At 33.0% G+C, this 15,529-nt stretch overlaps 2 long non-coding RNA genes across 2 annotated transcripts; one reads left to right on the plus strand and one right to left on the minus strand.

The window, feature by feature from the left end:
* Positions 1-1,890: 1,890 nt before the first annotated feature.
* On the minus strand, positions 1,891-2,558 carry LOC107877298. The gene is made up of 2 exons (XR_001676301.2): positions 2,386-2,558; positions 1,891-2,273 (listed from the first exon to the last, which is right to left on the minus strand). It is a non-coding gene; the product is annotated as an uncharacterized LOC107877298 (long non-coding RNA).
* Positions 2,559-10,361: 7,803 nt separating this feature from the next.
* Positions 10,362-14,828, plus strand: LOC107878313. Its single transcript, XR_007057718.1, has 2 exons — positions 10,362-10,802; positions 11,654-14,828. It is a non-coding gene; the product is annotated as an uncharacterized LOC107878313 (long non-coding RNA).
* The last annotated feature ends 701 nt before the right edge of the window (positions 14,829-15,529 follow it).

Below are 15,529 nucleotides of genomic sequence, written 5' to 3' on the forward strand. Positions count from 1 at the left end.
CTCTTTGCGCCAGAGTGTTTGGAACCGGAATGATCAAGTAGAGCTAGAGTCTTCTTAAGCGATTTCGCCATACTGCTTCTTTCTTCTGAAGCACTTGCATTGGAATTCATTCTTTTTAGGGTTGAAGATCCAAAAACTAGAGTTGGCCCAGACGACACTGGATGTGTTTATTGTCCTAGGAAGCCTGCCTTGCTCCTTGTGACAGCTCCTAAGCTTCTGAAAGTAACACCAAGGATTTTCTCTACTTCAGCAGAGAACTTTGAGTCAGCAGCCTTAGAAGCAGTTGATTGAGGGTTGACCTTCTTGGAAGTCATTTCAGTGTTGTTGAACTTTGCAGTTGGAAAAGTTGAGATGAGAGGTAGAGATTGTCCTACAAGGTGTGCAGAATTTGCTGGACAAAAAAGTATTGCAACAATCAAGTTATTGATTTTTATATGTGAGTGTTACAATCTCTATGAATCCTCTGATTCGCTTTTTCAAATATAAATTCAAGGGCTTAAAGCTTGATCTTGAATTTGAACTTGATTTTTTGATTTGAGGGACTTGATCTTGACTTGTGCTTGAATTCAAGGGCTTTTGAGCTTGTTCTTGAATATTGCGGTCTTGACCTTGAATCTTGATGAACTTGATTTGAATGTTTGAGTTTTTTAGAGAAATTGTGGCGTTTGATCCACGAGCTTTCTCTTGCTACTTGTTAGAGTTCTAGGGGTCCTTTTTTGAATTATGAGACCCCTATTTATATTTGTAGGAAAGGAAGAGTCACAATGAATATCAACTTCTTTGACCAATCAAATTTGAGTGACGTGACACCTTTTATGGGCTTTGATTTCATGAGCCTGCTGCATCGTTTTGACATGTGGCATGATCCTATTGGATCCTTCCCTTGACTTGGCATGCCACGTCATTTGACACGTGACTCTTATTTGGGTTTCTAGAATATGACAATATCTTGAGCTTAGTAAAGTGGACTCATCATTTGTAGCCCAAATTTATGGACTAGCCTAATAAAGATTGGACTTTATTTAAATCCATACATGTTTGGACATAAATAATTAATCCAATTATATTAATACGCAATATTTATTTGGGATTAATCTATTTTGAATTTAATATAATCCAAATTTCGTACGAATTTCAATTTAATAAAATTTCATTTTCCACAATTAGTATTTTAGATAAATTGTTTTTCTATTGAGAGAATCAACCATAACCAACATGACTTAGAATGAAATAGCAAAAATGAGGATCAAGTTTTCACGCTGAATATTGAAAAATCGCACTGCTACTAGATGAACCTTGCTTTAGGATTTAAATAGCGCCAAACATTGCTTAATTAGGTAATAACAAGATCGAGGAGATTTTGCTGAATCTTAATCTTGAGATGCATATAGTACTTAATTAGCATACTAGGGGAACTAAAAGTTCCGAAAAACACATGGTCTTTATGGAAAGACACCATTTCAGAACTCATCAAATTTTATGAGCTTTTTCTGCATAATTTGTCAAATAAAAATTTAGTCTTTGTGTGATTCGTTACTGTAGTGAATTCGGAAGTGTTTGACGTCCCGCTACTTCTGTGACAGGTATATTCATTTTATTTTAGGAGGGAATAATTTAACACCTCAAATTCAGTAAGAGGATTAAATTCCTTAAGGACATTTAGTAAATTCTGTAGCCTCGACTATTTTTAGCTTTTATGTTTTTTAACCAGTTTACTAGTTTATTGTTTGAACACAGATATTTTGACAAACAACACCTAGTTTTTCAGAAGTCATTTCTTGACTTAGGGACGTGAGAATCATTTTTGCTATTGGTCACTAGACACAATGTAAGTCATAAGCAACATATATAACTTCAATAAAAGACAACTATATCCTTGATAATTGATGGTACACCATAACCAAGTAAGTTTCTTTGTTTAACCATATTGGATTAAATTGAAGGGATACAAATGTATAGTAGTAGATCTCATTACTGAACTGGGATCTAATTTGCATCTAAGACTAGAGTCTAGAGATGCATACACTTATAATTTAATACAACATCTTGATGCGTGACTATCATGATGAATTGGATTCAAGTAGATAAGGTGCCATTGAGGCAGAGATATTCACCCACAAAAAGATCGTCGCAGTTAAGGTTTGGATTTAAAGAACTGAACAGCTCTACTTTCAGATCGAAAGACTTGATAATACTGTCACAAGTGTCGCCAGTATCTACATTATAAACTGTAGTACAAGTTGGAACGGCCTGAGACGCTTCGCTATTAGATACTGAAGTAAACAAAAACAAAAACAAAAAATGTATATAGAATGTGAGTTCAGAGAAAAAGGAAAAACAAATAGTTATCATGTAACAATTATGGAATGAATTAATGGTTCATACTGAATACTCTTCCCAGCGATGGAGTCAGAATGAGAAGAAAAGTGAGAACTAAGGCTACGTTGAAGTAGCAGTTGATTGAATTGTTGCTAGCCTTGGCCATGATTAATTGAAAAACTTACTTGGAGGAATGAGCTCAAGGTAATTGCTTTTAATTAAGTAATTTCTTGAGTAGTGTCTGATACTTTGCTGAGATCATGTGCATTTATAGGCCATACAAGTAATATGAATAAGAGTGTCAATTTGTTTGAGAAAAAAGAAAGGATTTTATGTTGTTATTTCCTTCTCAACATTTACCAATCAGGGGATTATTGCCGGCTAGGTACTTGTTCATCGGTAGATGCTTATAAGTAGAACCATATAAGCAGGACCAACAATAGTTTAAAATAATTTTTTTTGAGCTAAAGCAACAGTTAAATTGGGACGGAGGAATAGAGTTCAATTAAGCTAACAGTTAAAAAGGATGATCCAAGGTTGCACAGTAGCTAAAATCATTAAAAAGAAAAACAAAAAAAAACTTGACTCTTTCACTTAGTGAATAATATCATTATCAGTTTGCCGGCTATGGGAGAAATCTTTTGGGGATTCAAATTTGAAGGTATGTTCATTTAAATTTTCTTTTTTCACGGTTTTGTGGTGCCGTCACAAAATCAAAGTATAGGATTAATGCTCATGTTTCACGATGGATTCCTACTCTCATTCGCTGGGACATTTGGAAAAGTAGATGTCCTTCTAGATTTGATAACACTTGCATTTTATTATACTTCAAGTTAACAAATTTCTCAATATCTTGATCAATCACAATTTCATGGTGTTGATGATATAGCTATACATAGTGTTAATATTACTACTGTTGATAATACTAACTATAATACAGTGGATCCTATATAGACTTTGATAGACTCTTTATTTATTTTATAAAGCCCACAACATGTTGTAGGAAAATAGTGAAAGCAGCCCACTATTATTTTCGGGTCTTGGCCCAATGTATATAAAGACCACATGTCCTTCTAGAAAATAAATAAAGAGTCTATCAAAGTCTATGTAGGATCCACTGTATTATAGTTAGTATTATCAACAGTAGTAGTATTAACACTATGTACAGCTATATCATCAATACATGGTCTTCATATTTCCTCAGAGGTGAAAGAATTTTGTAACATCACTGAGAGAGTGAAACAATCTATTCTAAGTCGGATGGTTCTGCGGAAAAATTCGTTGGACGGTCTAAATTTCATATTGATGGATGTTGTGATAGTAAAATTTGAAGCAATTTCAGTACGTATCTTGGTATGTTGTAGCGGAAGGAGTTGATTTTGCTATTGAAATAATCTGTCCCAAATTTTCTTTGAATCTCTTAGAATCAAAGTGTGATTATCACAAATTAAATGCCTTTTTCTTAGTGTTTATATCTTGATTTGCATTTTTGTACTAAAGAAATTTATTTTTCTCATACTCTGTCTGAAAAAGAAGAAGCAATATATAAATAGGGAAGTTCGTCGGATGAACAGTTATTTAGTAATTGTTCCCCCTTTTTCAAATTCATAAGTTACTCCCTGATATCTTCTTTTTACAGATAATCAAAAGAGAAACAAAAATTGATCGGGTCGGGTCACATGGGCGATCCATACCCTATAAAATTCAACATCTCTCACTTTACACATGGTAGACGAGATCCGAACTAGTACGACATTAATAAGTCACCAATTCATACGACAAATAGTTCGTGCAACCTGTGAGCATCACGAGCTTTACCTGTAAGGTTTTACATACTACATATAGGAATTCAATCACATGTAAAAAGAATTCTCTACTAATATGAGTATACTAATACTCACAATACTCCAGACATCATTCACTACTTTAGTAGTTATTTATTCGACCCTTTATCCTCTTAAAGAGGTGAACTCGAGTTCATGATTAACTTTATATACTCAATTACACTCGACACCTACATGGTGGTTAGTGTAATAGCCGTCTTGTGTAGACAAGTTAAATTATTCATTTTGATCGTCTTCCCTTTCTACTCGAATCTATTTGTTCCAAATCAACTGTTTTTCTAGACATGTATACATTGCCGAATCTCTCATGGCTTTTAGTAACATGCTAAAGTAGCAACACCGGTCAAAACTTCAAGAAATAGTTAAAGGTCTACGGGTACTTTAATGAAAAGTTAAAATAACTTTGAGGGTCTCATACAATGAAGGAGCAGAGATTCATTCTTTCACTAACCCATTGGGCGCTAAGTACACGTTGTATGAAACACGTGCTTCGATGTTCTCACCTTATATTGGTGTGCGTGTCTCATTCTTATAGCCATTCAATATCATACAAATCTAGGTCTAGACACCTCTAAATGTCTAATTTGAGTTTCTTTCTTTAATAATCCCCAAATCCATATTCTTAGAGAAACTCATAAATAGCTTTACAAAATAAGTCATTATCTTATGGTGGAACTTATCTCTTCACGTTCCTCGACGTAAGAGGCGATTGCTCGTGTGAGAGAGCCAATCTCGTGACTTGTTCGACACACTATATTAATAAACATATGTTTACATGCACACGAGATTGGACATAAATTCAAGATTCTTATATTGATAATAATTACAATCAAGTCATCTTACAATACAGTAACATAATCATATCCTACATAATTCTAGAGCCATAACGTGTTTCTCAAACAGGTCTTTAGATATTGCCTTTGTAAAGGGATCAACTATCATTTCTCATGTAGGAATTTATTGTAAATTTATTTCTCCACTTGCTACTCTGTCTCTTACAAAGTTATACTTAATGTCAATGTGCTTGGTCTTGCTGTGATATTTAGCATCCTTCATATATGCAATAGTTGCTTGACTGTCACAATATAAAATCATGGGACCCTTAGAATTCTTTGCGATGTTCAAATGCTCAAAGAATCTCTTTAACCAAACAACTTCTTGTAATACGGATGCACAAGCCACAAATTCGAATTCCATAGTCGACAGGACTGTGCAAGTTTATTTCTTACTTTTCCATGAAATTTCACCACCATTTAGTAAGCTGCATAACCGGAGGTTGATTTTCTATCATACCGGTCACCAGATCAATTAACATATGTATAACCTCTTATGGATAAATCAAATCCACTATAGCATAGTGAATAATCAGCAGTTCCCTTCAGGTATCGAAAAATTCTCTTTATTTCTTTCCAATGATCTCTTCCAGGATTGGATTGGTACCTGCTAACCAGAAATACAGCATAACAAATGTTTGGGAGAGTACACATCATAGCATACATGAAACTCCCAACTGTACTAGAATATGATACTCGAGACATGTCTTTTTTAAGTCTTTAGACACATTTCAAGGCTTAATGTTTCACCTTTTTCCATAGGAGTATCCATGGATTTGCAACTAATCATTCGAAAATGTTTCAGAATTTTCTTTATATATGTTTCTTGAGAAAGACTCAAAATTTTCCTGAAACGATCTCTTTGTATTTTGACATCCAATATTTAGTTTGCTTCACCCCTATCTTTCATGTCAAATGACTTTGAAATCTATGACTTAACAGTATTTACATACTCCAAATTATTTTCAGCTAATAAAATATCATCCACGTAAATTGAAAGAACCACAAACATTTCATTAGACTATTTCACATAGATGCAATGGTCTTCATCGATCATGATGAAGTTAAATGAAATAAATTTCTTATGAAATTTTAGGTACCACTACCTTGAAGTCTGCTTTAGGCTATATATTGATCTGTTTAATTTACAAACCTTATTTTTTTGGCCTTTAACAACAAAACCTACAGGTTGTTCCATGTAGATTTTCTCGTTTAGTTCTCTATTGAGAAACACGGTCTTCACATCCATTTTAGTTCTATATTGAGAAACACGGTCTTCACATCCATTTAGTGTAATTCTAAATCTAAACATGCAACTATAGCCAGAAGTAAGCGAATTGAGGTAAATTTTACAACTGGCAAAAAAGTTTCCTCATAATCAATTTCAGCTTTTTGAGTAAAACCTTTTGCCACCAATCGTGCTTTGTGCCTTTCTATTGATCCATCTGATTTGCAATTAACTTTGAGAATGTATTTATTCTCAATAGCTTTACGCCCAGAAGGAAGGTCAACTAAATTACAGACTTTATTGGTTTTCATGGACTCTAATTCTTCTTTCATCGCTTTTATCCATTCATCCTTTTCAGGGTTCGACAAAGCCTCATTCACAGAATTAGGTTCATCTAATTCTATGGGAGATACCAAGAAAATATAATCCTAAATCTCATAAGGTTATTTAGGCACACCTTTTCTGGTAATCTTATGTAATTGAAGTTCAAATTTCTCAATAGGATTTTGGGATTCACAACTCCCACTTGGAACAAGAATCATTTCTTGATCTATTGAATTATCAAGCATGTACAACGACATTATTTGATCATCTGAATTCAATATTTCGTAAAGAGACTCATTTTCCTTTATTTCACCCTTTTTAGAAAAATTATTTTTCAGGAATGTGACTTCTCGTGATTCAATCTCATTAGTACTCCCAACTTCAAATTCACCAATGAACACATGCCCTTTGGAGTGTTCTAAGTATTTTATAAAGATACATTTCTTTTCTTTTGGACTTAGTTTTCCAAACTTACCAAAACAATCTTTAATATATGTAGCACAACCCTAAGGTTGTAGATAATCAAAGTTTGGTTTATTACCGGTCCATAGTTCATAAGTTGTAGAGGATACTTATTTAGAAGGCACTTTGTTCAATATGTAGGCCGCAATTAATAATGCATCTCCCCAGAAAGAGATTGGTAAATTTGCTTGTGCCATCATGGACCTTGTCATATCTAACAAAGTTCTATCCCTTCTTTCAGCTACACCATTTTGTTGAGGTGTATAGGGAGTGATTAATTGCTTGACAATTTCTTTTTCAATACACGATTCTTCAAACTGTTTTGATAAATATTCACGACCTCTATCGGTTCTTAATGCCTTTATACTTTTGTATAATTGATTCTCAACTTCATTCAAATATCTTTTAAAACATTCAAGTGCTTCAAATTTATGAGATATTAAATAAACATGACCAAAATGCGTGAAATCGTCAATAAATGTAATGAAATATAAAGCACCAGACCTTGACCTCACATTCATTGGACCACAGATATCAAAATGAATTAATTACAATGGGAATTCAACTCTTTTAGCCTTCCTAATGGTTTACGTGTAATCTTTCCGGCAAGACAATTTTTGCAAGTTCACATTTCAATTTTGGAGAAAGAATCTAGATGTCCTTTCTTTGCCAATCTATTCATTTGATCTTGCCCTATGTGATCCAATCTAGCATGCCATGTAAGTATATCGACATCATTATTACTAGAATAACATGACATTACACAACGGTTAACATAATTGTCATAAGTTGAAGGATTACAATCTAAAATAATAAAGCGATCATAACGATGTTCAAAATAAAAAAACATTATCTAGAGTAATTCTTACACAATTGCAACTAAAAAATAAATAAAAACCAACATCTAAAAGAACAGACCGGCCTCCAGTAAGTCTAATTTGCAAGTGTCAATCCCTTTGACTTCAAGTCTTGCTTTATTTTCTAATAAATCCACCTTTATCAAAGTCAAACTTGACGTAACTCCACAAACGCTTCTCAATCTCGATTCACATGGTCGGTGGCTCCCGAGTCTATAATCTACATAGGATAAGATTCAGTTAATAAAGCAGTACTAGAAACATATACAACACTTAGAGTTGCGTTTAGAAATTCTACCTTTTTCTGCTCATGACATTCACGTGAAAAATGCCCTAGAACTTGGCAATTATAACACATCATCTTGCACTTGTCTTTCTTCTTGAAAAACTCTTTTCCCTTCTTGGAATTTGGCTTGTTCTTTTTCTCAGAGGATCCTTCTTAGGTCTCTTTACACTTCCTATTTTTTTCTACTTCTTCTTACGCTTGAATCCTGAAGACTTCTTATAAATTGATTCACTATAAAGGCATTAGAAGAAGCTTTAGCAGCACCAAGCCGCTCATCTTCAAGTTCAACATGACGGGCAACATTAGAAAAAAATTTGATGCTGTCATTGTGGGTTAAGTTGACCTTCAAGTGTTCCCAACTGTTAGGAATAGATCGAATCACTGCCTGAGCTTGCTGCTCATCCGAAAGAACGTGGCCAACACTTTTGAGTTGAGCTATCATATTGGACGTCACCCTAAGGTGTTGTTTGATGTTTTAATCATGATACTTCTTGTAAGTGTCAAACTTGATATTCAGTTGCCTGAGGTGGGTGGCTGAAGTAACTCCATATGTTCCTCACAAGTGTGTCTAAATAGCATTAGCAGTAGGAAATTTCTCACATTCATGAAGGAGGTCATCAACCACAGAACTCACAATAATCTCACGTGCAATGGAGTCAACCTTTTTCCAAGCCTTATAAGCTTCAACGTTTCCTTTGTGTTTTGCAGTATTACCCTCTCCTGGTAGACATAAGACCAGATAGAATTATCAATAGAAAATTCTTCATACTCATGAATGAGGTCATCAACCACAGAACTCATAATAATCCCACGTGCAATAGAATCAACCTTTTTCCAAGCCTTATTAGCTTTAAGGTCTCCTCTGTGTTGTGCAGTATTACCCTCTTCTGGTAGACATAAGACATGGTTAATACCTTCAAGAGCATTTTGCTCTTCCAGTACATACCATATTTTACGACTCCAAATGACATAGTTGTCTCCATTTATTTTTTCTCCTTTGTTCAGTCAGCAATTGTGCTTTTTGATGCCATGTCTGTTATTAAGAGACAATCACGCAAGTATTTTATCAATTATGCATGCAAATTACACATTTAAACATATCATTTCACATAAAGGTTTCTTGTTTAGCGTAAAATTGAAAGGACACTTATGAATCCAATCATCATCTACGAACTAAACACTTGGCCAAAATTAGAAATTAATTTCATAATGTGTATTAGGATGATAGCTTTCAATTAAGTCTTTGTAATCTCAAATAGATGAATGAAATTCATATAGAGGGAGAGAAATAACTTTATATATATATATATATATATATTTATTTATTTATAATATAAAGTTAATAAATAACTTCATGTAAAAAGTCAATCTATAGATAAAAGTCATCCAACAAATATCCGAGATGACTTATATACACCCAAAAAGGCTCGCTAGGCCAAATCTCGCAGTACACATTAATTAATCTCTCACCCCAAGGATTATAGAGAGAATTTTCTAAAATAGCTAAAGCTTCCTAATCTGAGATTTCTATATAGTTTTCTAGTTCTACACGTTTTAATTCAAACAAATGTATAAAACTAGCAACTATAATACTAGGGGACATCTTAAAAGATTTGAACTCTTTTAATTTCTTCTGTTTTTCCCTTCGTATGTCCCTCTCATTCCATAACAGATTTTGTGTCGTCCTGGGGACATCATTTCGTATGATCTCACGACCTCGAAAACATGCCCTTCGATGATATGCTCTTCCACTTTGTCTCTTTGCTCGACATCCATAACTTCTACTTAGAGTGAATCGAGTTTGTCCCCATTCAGCCATTTTTAAAATAGAAACCAAGAAACAATAAGAATGATTGAACCACTCAATGTGACATCTTATGTCAAAATTTATCGTAAAAGGTAAAATAAAAATAAATAAATAAAGGGACTAATTAAGACAACAAATATCAAGTCTAATTCAAATACTTGATTAACCAAAATCATTAAGAGTCATTTTTAATCCCTTAAAAAAAATACATCATCATTCATAAAGTAATGTTAGATATACAAAATAGTGGCCTTATCCTAATACTTTCTCCACTTAAAAAAAACTAATGGCAGTACTTTCCTCTCCTTTTCTTATCTCTTCAATAGAACATATGTGGACCACACTAAAAGTAAAGGCTATTCTTCCACATAACTCTTTTCTTCAAAAAGTGCGACACATTATTCAAGGAAAAATATGAGTACTTAAACACTACGTTTTCAAGACAAGAAGAAAATAAAAAAGGGATTCTTTCTTTTCATCTTCTATAGAGGAGTTCTTAGAAAAACCCACCATTTTCATAACGGCTAAGACCAAAAACTAAACTAAAGGCCCAAATTTCTTTGAACAAAATTTATGGCTTTCACTTTCCACTCATTTGCTCTGCTCTTCAACTTCACTCGAATTCCATTTTCAACTTTTATGCGATTCCCCAATTACTTTTCACTCAGTGTTTGTTGCTTCACTCCTAGTCCTAGTTCTACTGATGAAGATGCAACAAGGAAAAAAAGTTGAATATGAAGTGTACTTCTAGCACGACTCATCACAAATTACGAATTGATATTCTGATTTACGTCGAGTTCAAATTCCCCAAACTTGTTCTGGACAACTTTGTTCTCTAATAGGTATGTACAGAATTCTTAACGATTAATTTTAAGAATTTTTACACTGATTTAAAATAATTTGATAATAACAAAAAAATCAGTGATTTATATAAAGAATTACTGCTTAGAGATGGAGCATTTAAACCTGGCTGTGATGCCATTGATAGTAAAATTTGGAGCAATTTCAGTATGTACCTTGTTATATTACAGTAGAAAGAGTTGATTTTGCTACTGAAATAATCTGCCCCAGTCTGCTTTAAATCTCTTGAAATCAAAGTGTGATTATCACAAACTAAATATTTTTTTCTTGGTGTTTATATCTTGATTTGCATTTTTATACTCATGAAATTTATTTTTCCCATACTCTGAAGAAGAAGAAGAAGCAATATATAAATAGGGAAATTAGACGGATGAACAGTTATTTAGTAACTGTTCCCCTTTTTCAAATTCATAACTTACTCCCTATTACCTTCTTTTTTCCATATAATCAAAAGAAAAAAATTGATCAGGTCGGGTTGGGTCATATGGGAGACCCATAACCCATAAAATCCAACATGTTGCAAAGGTAACACTGGTAATATTGGAGGTAGTGGGATTCAGAGACGGTGCTGGGGCCTGGGCTATTCTTCATGGCTTACACAAATTTTTAACAAGCCAGTAACAATTTGGCTGAAGCTAAGGATCTAGCCCAAAGACTTGAATTTGTTATAACAAAGGTCTTCATCGTGTTAATATGGATCGGAGTCCGATTCTCAAGTGATTATCAACATGATTAACAACAAAATGAGAACTTATTGACAACTTCAGTAGATAATTGATTAGGTCCAAGACATCTTCCACACACTTAATTGCAATTTTGTTCATATTTATAGGGAGTGCAATAAAGTTGCTAACTATCTTGCAAATTATGGAGAAAGACGCAAAAGGCTTACAATTTTGAGAATGCAAATTCTCTTCTGACAAGGTGAAATCCCTCATTAGGCTGGATAGAGATGACTTTCCCAACTTTATTATATTTAAAACTAGAAAGAATCATTTTGTTATTAATGATGCTAGCGCTAAATAGTCATATCCGGTGTATTGTAGTATATATAGCATCCTGCTGAATAGATGCCCAACACTCTAGTATATGAGAATTATCCTCTCATATGTGTTACATTCTTCAATTTTGTTTGGAGGCATAGTTTATGTTATCCTCCCCTTTTGACTCTTATTTGATGAATATACAGGTTGAGGTCTTTCCTCCCCCCCCCCCCCCCCACCACACACCCCCAAAAAAAAAAAACCCACCTTGAGTGGGCTTCAGTTATTTTTAAAAATCAGGGGTTATTGAAAATAATATTTCTACCTCATCTCTGAGGTAGTGGTACAGACTGCGTACATTTACCTTCTCCAGATTCCACTTTGTAGAAATATATAAGTAATGTTGTTGTATATTTTAGTAATACCTATACACTAAACAATCCACAAATATTAGATTCAAACTAAATATGATGCCATTTATACTATTGAAAACCTTGGCTAAACTAATAACATGTTCGACAAAGTTGTCGAAGTTAGCCTTTTTTGGAAAAAAAATAAGAGTTTTTTTCTTTTCTCTTTTCTCTTTTTTTAAAAGTAATTCACGAGTGGCAAACTAAACATTATCTCCAGTGGAATGCAGTGATCTGCTCGCCTCCTTTCCTACTACTGATTTCTTCCATGATAACCTCTACAACGCCTATCGGCCATCCTGTTGGTTGCAAACATCTTAGTGACCCTCCTCCTCCTTCCCAAAATACCAATTCATATGCTGCTAACATTTCCAGTTCTAACAAATTTGGCACCACACAAAGACTCCCTTTCTAACCACTAACAACTGAGTTCTTCACTCCCGAGAGGAAGAGGAGCTTATTAATGCGTACAGATTAATCAATGAAAATAGAAGAAACTTTAATGCTAAGTTTCTTATGAAAGGTGTATCCAAGATCAGTCATTACTGTTAGGTTTTTATCTTAATTTTCTTATCAAATTTAAGTTTTACTTTTTTCTTAATAGGAAAATAAAAGTAATATCATAATTACTTTTACTTTTTTCTGAAAGGAAAATATAAAACTTTTCCATATTTGACGAACCTTTTCTTTTGAGAATTTTTTTTGAAACTGTATAAATAAAAGACCCCTTCTCATACTATAACACAATATCATCCACAATTTAGTCGTTTAAGAGTTTTGGTTAGAGAGAAATTTTCTCTCTCATTAGTTTTTGTATTTTCTTAAATATTTGGTTTTATAATATGTAGATCAATTGACCAAAATTTATAATAGTTTTATGTTTTTTAGTATTATTTTCTTTGTCGTCTGATTTATCGTTTCATAGTTTGCAACTAATAGCTTCCGCATGATTGATTTCGAACCCAACAAGTGGTATCAGAGATTACAGTTCAAAGGTCCAATGGTTTGATGAAATGAGGTTGAAGACAAGTTCAAGACGGTTCAAAATCAATTTGCAACTAATTTGATGATAATGAAGATATATGTTCAAGATACTACATGTGGATAAAAAGTTTCAAACAAATTTTCATCAATCCTGCTGTTAATTCATCTTTAAAATCAAAATCAATTTTCAACTCATGTTTATGGGCTCCAACTTTTAACCCTTGCTGATTTTTATGCTTGGGCTCCTTTCAACTCGTCAATTTATTTTTAACACATGAGCTTCACTCTTAACCTGTGCTCACTTTCAGTGCACAGGGCTTCACTTTCAACCCTATTTACTTATAACACAGAGCTCAAATAATATCAACCTGTGTTTTTATTTTTAATGTATAGGACTCCAATTTTTAACCCATATCAACTTTTAATCATGGTAAGCAGCAGCGATATATGAAGATCGTGTGAAGAAGGAAGATCAAGGTTATTTTGCCAGAAAATCAAACAAAAAAGGGGAGATTTATTAGAATTTTTGTCCTGATTTTCTTACCAAATTTAAGTTTTACTTTTTCTTAAAAGGAAAATAAAAGTAATACCATAATTACTTTTACTAAAAGAAAAATATAAAACTTTTCCATATTTGGCGAAATTATTTCTTTGAGGAAAAGTTTTGAAACTCTATAAATGGAAGACCCCTTCTCTTACTATAACAAAATAACATCTACAATGTAGTTGTTTCAGAGTTTTGAAAAAATAAAAGTAATACCATAATTACTTTTACTTTTTCTAAAAGAAAAATATAAAACTTTTTCATATTTGGCGAAACTATTTCTTTGAGGAAAAGTTTTGAAACTCTATAAATGGAAGACGCCTTCTCATACTATAACAAAATAACATATTCAATGTAGTTGTTTCAGAGTTTTGGATAGGGGGAGATTTTCTCTCTCATTAGTTTTTGTATTTTCTTAAATATTAGGTTTTATAATATGTAGACCAATTGACCAAAATTTATAATAATTTTATGTTTTTTAGTATTGTTTTTTTTGTCGTCTGATTTATCGTCTCATAGTTTGCAACTAATAGCTTCTGCATGACGGCCTTTCGATTTCAAACCCAATAATTACTACTCAAAACATATATGAATCGATTTTACAAAAGAGGAATATTTCAAGAATATTTACAGTAAGGATAAATTATATTTCTGGGATTGTCATTGCGTATTGCATGGACTAAAGACTTTAAGTTGGATGAGGAACTTTTAACTACAGTTTGGATTCATTTTACAGGGCTGCTGTTATGAACCTAGTCAAATCCAATGTACACATCAAGATAACACAAGCTGTTATTGGGCTGACAAGAGCTATTGGGCCGAGAATAAGGAATAGAGTTAATTTAGAATCTGGGTTGAATAATGGGCATGAGAACAGTTTCATTATAAGGGGTAGTGGCTTGTGATTGAAGGATTATGCAGATTATTGAGAAAAATGTCTAGTCCTCTTATACCCTTTCTTATAGTCTAAGTTTCTCATCTCCCTTCTAGTTATCTTTGATAGTTCTCTTCGTTTTACTAATTCAGAGTTGTTCTGCAATTAGTTGTTTGGTCTAGTGATTATAATAAAAGAATCCTTCTATGAAATTGGAGTTGCAACAGCTGCCCCGGCACTATTACAATTGGGATGGGCTTAAGAGAATCACTTCAGCCGTGGATAAATTGCTAATCATCGATAAGGCTATAAACATTAATCTTGGCCTAAATTTTTGTTGGTGCATTTTAATATTAAAATTAAATTGCATGATAATTTATGGACATTATAAAGTGGAGAAAATAGTGACTATTAGTAAGTGATAACTATTGTAACATCGCACCATAATTCTATCACTTAATATTTCTTTACTTTCATTATTTTGTGTCTTTAATCTTATGAGTTAGTGGTAAGAATGTGGCCATAAGTTTCTTGTAACTTCTACCATTGTTCAACTTCTTTATGTATGTAACTCATATAACGTATGTAACTCATATAACATATGTAACCTCTAAAAGATTCATCTTTTTCACTATCTACTACTCCCTCATTTACTAGATGGAAAAAAATACTACACCTATATAAATGGTGTTTTCTTCCTTGTGATGTAGAGATAAGTTGTAGTATATTGTGAGATATAAGAAAATATGATAAGTATGGAATTATATTAGTGAAAGAGAGAGTTGAGACTAAGAAAGTATTTTAAGTCTCCAACTATATTCACTATACAAAAGAGAGTAACTATATTAGTGAAAGAGAGAGTTGAGATAAAAAAAAATATTCGAAGTCTTTAACTATATTTACTATACAGAAA

This window comes from Capsicum annuum, chromosome 7, assembly GCF_002878395.1.
Source record: "Capsicum annuum cultivar UCD-10X-F1 chromosome 7, UCD10Xv1.1, whole genome shotgun sequence".
Classification (NCBI taxonomy): Eukaryota; Viridiplantae; Streptophyta; class Magnoliopsida; order Solanales; family Solanaceae; genus Capsicum; species Capsicum annuum.